This window comes from Erinaceus europaeus (assembly GCF_950295315.1).
Source record: "Erinaceus europaeus chromosome 6 unlocalized genomic scaffold, mEriEur2.1 SUPER_6_unloc_21, whole genome shotgun sequence".
In the NCBI taxonomy this organism is placed as follows: Eukaryota; Metazoa; Chordata; class Mammalia; order Eulipotyphla; family Erinaceidae; genus Erinaceus; species Erinaceus europaeus.
The window spans coordinates 390,285-398,015 of record NW_026647127.1 but is presented as its reverse complement, the minus strand read 5'-3'; the positions used below and the strand labels follow the sequence as shown (position 1 = coordinate 398,015).

The following is a 7,731-nucleotide window of genomic DNA, read 5'->3' as shown; positions in this document are numbered from 1 at the left end:
TTCCTCTCTCTCTCTCTCTCTCTCTCTCTCTCTCTCTCTCTCTCCTCCCTTTCTCCCTCACTGATTAATAAATCTTTTAAAAGAGCTTCAGCATATGTAGAACCAGAGTTCAGACAGACCTGGGATCCCACACATACAAATCCAGATCTCTTGCCACTGAACCGCCTCCCAGGTTGCATTAACTGGCTCTTTAAAAGATTATGATTATTTATATGTGTGTACATATATTTTATAATCCTTTTTTTGAAAAAATATGGTATGCCTCATGAATCTGTGTGTAATCCTTGAGCAGGGGCCATGCTAATCTTCTATGTATCATGCCAATTTTAGTATATGTACTACCGAAGCTAGGACTATATTATAATCTTATTTAAAAAGTGTTAAGAGATGGAGACAGTTGGAGTCAGGCAGTGGCACAGCAGGTTAAGCGCACATGGCGCAAAGCTCATGGACCAGAGGAAAGATCGCGGTTCTAGCCCCTGGCTCCCCACCTGCCCGGGAGTCCCTTCACAGGTGGTGAAGCAGGTCTGCAGGTGTCTGTCTTTCTCTCCCCCTCTATGTCTTCCCCTCTTCTCTCCATTTCTCTCTGTCCTATCCAACAACAACGACATTAATCACCACACAATGTTAAGCAACAAGGGCAACAAAATGGAAAAATAAATAAAAATAAAAAAGAGTGGAAAAGAATAGACAAGAAAAAAAAAAAGAAAGGGAGACCTTGGTGACAACAACAACAACAAAAATAAAATAACCTATTTATACTTTAGAATTGCAGAATGGCTAGGGCAATGGCTCTGTACGAATTAAGTCCTGAATTCAATCCCCAGATTTGCATGTGCCATAGTCATGCTCTGTTTCTCTTTTTTGTATTAATAAATAACATTTTTCCTTTTTTTAATTTCCTTTTTAAAATTTCATTTTTTTAAAATAAAACTGCGGTTCCTGCCCGGTTCCTATCCAGCTCCAAGATCGGCTGCTGCCTGGCTCTGTGGGGCTCCTAGTGCAGCTCCCACCTGCCAGCATCCTGGCTGCCCCATTATGTGAGTAGGCAGAGTGCAGTCTCTCCAGGACTGTCCCCACAGACACAAGAACCCCAGGCGACCCCTGCCCACCCCCCACCACACACGGAGCCCTGCCAGGCCCAGGCCACCAGGACGAGGGGGGCTGGGGGTGGGTGTTGGCAGTGCCCTCCAGGACCAGCAGGTTGCAAAGTGCCAGACCTTCAGCCCAGACCCAATCCACAGCCCGGGCCCAGGGCTCAACAAGGGTTGGAGCCAGCTGGCTTGGGGCACCCCTCTGAAATGCATGTCTCTTCTGAGAGAGACAGAGGCAGAGAAAACACTCCACTTCTAGTAGTGCGAGGAGACCCCCAACCTGGACCTGCACCCCGTGCCCAGCCTCCTTCACCCTAATTTGGGAGCTTGGTTTGTCATGTTGCCCCAGACCAAACTCGAAGTTCAGGATTCCAAACAGCCGTCCCCGAGGACCTCGTCGTGGGCCACACGGAGAGGAAGGACAGCGGGTGCACATTTCGGGTGGGCGGACACACGGAAAGTTTTCTGGGCCTGGCTGCTCCTGAAGCCAGGTCGGTGGGTTCCGGGGTCCCCTCCTGCCAGGGCGTTTGGGGTGGGCGGGAGGCGCACTGCCTGGACTCCAGCTGCGCTGGCGGGTCCTCACCCTTGGGGCATTTGGAGCCACCAGCACTGACAAGCTGGGTGAGGCCCAGGGACCTAGGACCCCTCTCCCGGCAGGAAGGAAAGGGAAGGCCGGCTGCCCAGACTCTCTGACGGGGTCCCTACGCTCGCGATCACGGAAGCCAAAAGCAGCACGATCTGGGGGCACGCAGCCACCCTTCCAGGTTGTCCCTGCTAGGGGTGCGGGGTCTGGGGGCTCGCGGTGTGCCCCTGCCAGGGATGCGCATGGCTCCATCTCGGGGAGCGCCCTGCTGAAGGCTGCTGGGTGCTGGAGGTTTGGGGGTTTGCGCAGCCACCTCTATGGGGTGCGCCTGTCCCGGGTTACTGGGTCTGGGGGCGCTGGCCCCTCTGCGGCTGTACCCCAACTTCGCCCCTCACCCCACCCAGCACCTTCCCAGGCGGGCACAACAACCCAGCCTTCAAGGGCACAGGAACCAGGGGCCACTTACTTGGAACTGGAGGAATCTCACTAGATGGGCTCCAGCACTATGGACCTGGCCACTGGTTGCTGTCTGGCACAGCACCTTGGGGAGTCCCTAGCAGTACTTCCACACGGGGCCTCCACACAGTTCTTGCTGGGCGCTCAGGGCGCAGGGCCCAGGCCTCAGCGGTGGGGCCTATGGGTGCAACAGAATGCGGCATGGCTCAGTGCTGCCTGGGGGTGATGCGATGCTATGCTACTCAATGTGACAGGGGGCGACAGGGTCTCAGGGCGCCGGCCTCAGGGCTCCATGGTGCTGCTGTGGATGCAGCTGGGACAAAGGGAAGAAGAGAAGAATGGAAGACAGGGGGAGAGAAAGATAGACACCTGCAGACCTGCTTCACTGCCTCTTTCTCTCCCCCTCTCTGTCTTCCCCTCCTCTCTCCATTTCTCTCTGTCCTATCCAACTACAAGGACATCAATAACAACAATAATAACTACAACAATAAAACAACAAGGGTAACAAAAGGGAAAATAAATATTTTAAAAATTAAAAAATAAAAATATTTGTATTATCTTTGTTTATTGGATAGTAACAGAAGAAATCAAAAAGGAAATGGGAAGTAAAGAGGGAGAAGAGAGAGAGAAAGAAAGAGAGAGAGAGAGAGAAACCTGCAGCACTGCTTCACCATTCACAGATCTTTTCCTCTGCAGGTGTGGTGGGGACTCAAATCCAAAATAAATTTTAAGAATCTAACTCAACTCATTTTGTGTTGATGGTGTTAGGGTTTAGAGACAGACTTAATTTTGAATAAAATCTAGAGACAGGATGTAAAGTTCAAAATCTCAGAGCCAGAAAAAGAAATAGGGCTTTGCCCAGACCCATCCCTGCTACCTGCAGGATGAGACTGCGTGAGAGGAGGACAAAGCAGTAGGAATATAATGTCCCTTTGGAATATATATCCCTTGGAATATAATATCCCTTTGGAATATATATCCCTTTGGGATACAACTAAAATAGGCCTACTAGCTATCTTCAAAATGGAGACCCCAAATCTTCATCTGCAATATTCCAGCCTTTAGGTTCATGATGGGTCAACAATTTGTTTGGCTTTATATATTAACTATTTTTTCAGCCACCAGGTTTCAGATGCTACCAAGATGCCTACCAGACTTCCCTGGTTGGACGACTGCACCAATGTGTCCTGGAGCCCCACTTCCCCAGAGCTCTGCCCAACTAGGGAAAGAGAAAGACAGGCTGAGTGTATGGATCCACCTGTAAACACCCGTGTTCAGCATGGAAGCAGTTACAGAAGCCAGACCTTCTACATTGTGCACACCATAATGTCCCTAAGACAATACACCCAGAGGGATAAAGAATACGAAAGCTTTCAGGAGGGGATGGCATGCAGAGTTCTGGTGGTGGGAATTGTACCCCTCTTATCCTATAGCCTTGTCAATGTTTCCATTTTATAAATAAAACTTTAAAAAAGAATAGCGGGGTCCCGGAACATAGTGGACTGAGAAGCTGCTAGTGGCTTGAGCTCTGACCACATTGTCTGGAAATGGTAGGATTTTCTGCCTTCAGTACGCCAGTCAATAAGGGGTCCTAGCGGTGACACCAAGGAGGTGACTATAACTTAATTTGGGTTAAAAATAGAGTAGAAAAAAAGGAAAAAAATTTTTTTCTTTTAAATTATTATTCCCAAAGCGAACCTCCTCCCCCTCACCCCCCCCTTAACCAATCCCGAGGGACCACCTCCTAGCAGGCTCCTCTGCTGAGCTTCTTTCTTTACCAAGATTCCTGTCCCACCAGGGAGTACCATTCATTCTAGGTCTATTCCCTTCTGAAACCTTTGGCCTTTTTTCTTTCTAAGTAGCCACCCCCCACATAGCTAATTAAATAATAAAAATAAACAAATAAAAAACTCTTTCCTTTAACTGCTCTTTTTTTAAATTTTTTATTTAAGAAAGGATTAGTGAACAAAAGCATAAGGTAGGAGGGGCACAACTCCACAAAATTCCCAACACCCAATCCCCATAACCCACCCCCTCCCATGGTAGCTTTCCCATTCTCTATCCCTCTGGGAGCATGGACCCAGGGTCGTTGAGGGTTGCAGAAGGTAGAAGGTCTGGCTTCTGTAATTGCTTCCCCGCTGAACATGGGCGTTGACTGGTCAGTCCATACCCCCAGTCTGCCTCTCTCTTTCCCTAGTAGGGTGTGACTCTGGGGAAGCTGAGCTCCAGGACACATTGGTGGGGTCTTCAATCCAGGGAAGCCTGGCCAGCATCCTGGTGGCATCTGGAACCTGGTGATTGAAAAGAGAGTTAACATATGAAGCCAAACAATTTGTTGAACAATCATGGATCCCAAGCTTGGAATAGTGGAGAGGAAGTGTTAGGGAGGTACTCACTGCAAACTCCAGTGTAGTCCTGCTTTCAGGTATATATTTTGCAGTAGTTTATGGATACGTATGCACATAAGCTCTCTCTCATAGAAACTGGTGTATATCTAGGTTATGGGACTTTGTTAGAAAGTGAACTACCTGAGATGACATTAGAGTGTACTATTAAAGGAAAGGTCTCACCCGAGTAATGAAGCTGAAGGGTTGTCATTCCACACGTGAAGTCTCTGGATACATTCTGAGGTGAAGCATGTTGAGGTAGCAATCGTTGCTTTGGTTAGGTTGTGATCGGCAGATGCAATGTTATTTGGTTTGGATTGGGAGATGCATACGGGAAAGTGGGCCCTATCCAAGGGTTCCAGGACTGGGGGAAGTAGGGGCTCTATAGTGAAGATGTGAGGTTCCTGCTGTCTTAGGGTTCAAAAAGACAATCAATAGTTAATATTATCATCACATTATTTGTTAATTGGGTTAACTTTGAAAAGTCCCTTTGTTATGGTTTGCTGGACAGTATCCAGTATCTTGTATATATCTGTGCTATTGGAAGCTTCTAGTCTACTTGGTCTAGGCTTTTGAGAGAGTCCGCATATCAAATACATAGCCTATATATTAAAAATATTCAGTTTGTCTTTTGAGAAACTTTGAGACATACAATTGATTTCCCCCTCTCATATTAATTAGCTCCTGATTTATATGTCTACATTTTGCTAGGAGTGTACATAAACACCATTCCCACCACCAAAGGACTGTGACCCATCCCTCCCACCCACTCCCACCCCCCACTGGCCCAGGAAGCTACATGCCTACCCCTCACCACTGGGTTTTTACTTTGGTGCCCTACTTACAATTTGATCAGGTCCTGCTTTTAGTTTCCCTTTCAGATCTTCTTAGTCAGCTTCTATTGATGAGTGGGATCATCCCATACTCATCTTTATCTTTCTGACTTAGCTCACTTAACATAATTCCTTCTAGTTCTGTCCAAGATGGGTCAGAGAAGGTGGGTTCATTGTTCTTGATAGCTGCATAGTATTTCATTGTGTATATATACCACAGCTTTCTCAGCCACTCATCTGGTGTTGGGCACCTGGGTTGCTTCCAGGTTTTAGCTATTATGAATTGTGCTGCTATGAACATAGGAGTACACACCTCTTTTTGGCTGGGTGTTATGGAGTCCTTGGGGTATAACCCCAGGAGAGGAATTATTGGGTCATATGGAAGGTCCATGTCTAGCCTTCTGAGAGTTTTCCAGACTGCTCTCCACAGAGGCTGTACCAATTTACATTCCCACCAGCAATGTAAAAGGGTTCCTCTGTCCCCACATCCTCTCCAGCATTTGTTGCTGCTGTCCTTTTTGATGTATGCCATTCTTACAGGAGTGAGGTGGTATCTTAGTGTTGTCTTGATTTGCATTTCTCTGATAATCAGTGACCTAGAGCAGTTTTTCATATGTTTGTTAGCCTTTTGGATCTCCTCTGTGGTGAATGTTTTGTTCATTTCCTCTGCCCATTTTTGGATGGGGTCATTTGCTTTTTTGCGGCTAAGTTTGCTGAGCTCTTTATATATTTTGGTGATTAGTTTCTTGTCTGATGTCTGGCATGTGAAGATCTTCTCCCATTCTGTGAGGGGTCTCTCTGTTTGTTTAATAGTTTCTTTGGATGTGCAGAAGCTTTTCAATTTGATGTAGTCCCATTGGTTTGTTTCTGCTTTGGTCTTCCTTGCAATTGGGTTTGATTCATCAAAGATGTCCTTGAGGTGTATGTGGGAAAGTGTTTTACCGATGTTTTCCTCTAAGTATTTGATTGTTTCTGGTCTGACATCTAGGTCTTTGATCCATTTGGAGTTGATTTTTGTTTCTGGTGAGATAAAGTGGTTCAATTTCATTCTTCTGCATGTTTCAACCCAGTTTTCCCAGCACCATTTATTGAAGAGTGCCTCCTTTTTCCATTTAATCCTTTGGACCCCCTTATCAAAGATTAGATGCCCATAGGTGTTGGGATTTACTTCTGGGCTTTCAATTCAGTTCCACTGGTCTGTATGCCTATTTTTGTTCCAGTACCATGCTGTTTTGATGATGATGGCTTTGATGATGATGCCTCCATTTCTGTTTCTTTTCCTTAAGATGGTTTTGGCAATTCTAGGTGTTTTCAGGTTCCAGATAAATGATTGTAGTATTTGTTCTATTCTCTTACAGAAGCCTGGTGGAACTTTGATGGGTATTGCATTAAATTTGTATATGGCTCTGGGGAGAATATTCATTATGATGATATTTATTCTTCCCATCCATGAGCATGGGATATCTTTCCATTTCTTGGTATCAGTTTCTATCTCCTTGAGTAGCGACTCATAGTTTTCAGTATACAAGTCTTTCACTTCTTTGGTCAACTTTATTCCTAGGTATTTGATTGATTTTGCTGAAATAGTAAATGGGAGTGATTTCTGGATGTCTTCTTCTTCAGATTTAGTGTTTGCATAAAGAAATGCCACTGATTTTTGTACATTGATTTTGTAGCCTGATACCTTGCTATATTGCCTAATAACTTCCAGTAATTTTCTACTGGATTCTTTAGGTCTTTCTATGTATACTATCATATCATCTGCAAGTAGTGATAGCTTGACTTCTTCCCTTCCAATCTGTATCCCTTTGATTTCTTTCTCTTGCCTGATTGCTATGGCAAGAACTTCCAATACTATGTTGAAGAGTAACGGTGACAGTGGACAGCCCTGTCTAGTCCCCGATCTGAGGGGGAATGCTTTCAGCTTCTCTCCATTGAGTATGATGTTGGCTGTAGGTTTGCTATATATAGACTCCACTATCTTGAGGAATTTCCCATCTATTCCCATTTTCTGTAGAGTTTTGAGCATGAATGGGTGTTGGATTTTGTCAAAGGCTTTCTCTGCATCTATTGAGATAATCATGTGGGTTTTGGCTTTGCTTTTATTGATGTGGTGAATAACATTGATTGATTTATGGATGTTGAACCAGCCTTGCATTCCTGGGATGAATCACACTTGGTCATGATGAACAATCTTTTTGATGTGTTGCTGTATCCGGTTGGCCAAGATCTTGTTTAATATTTTGGCATCTATGTTCATCAGAGATATTGGTCTGTAGTTTTCCTTTTTTGTTCTGTCCCTATCAGCTTTTGGTATCAGGGTGTTGTTGCCTTCATAAAAGGTGGAAGGGAGTATTCCTGTTTCTTTAATCTTATGG

General features: G+C 45.4%; 1 non-coding gene across 1 annotated transcript; it reads right to left on the bottom strand.

Annotated features, from left to right (window-relative positions):
* Nucleotides 1-247: 247 nt before the first annotated feature.
* On the bottom strand, nt 248-354 carry LOC132536156 (U6 spliceosomal RNA). The gene has a single exon (XR_009547825.1). It is a non-coding gene; the product is annotated as a U6 spliceosomal RNA (small nuclear RNA).
* Between the last annotated feature and the right edge of the window lie 7,377 nt (nt 355-7,731).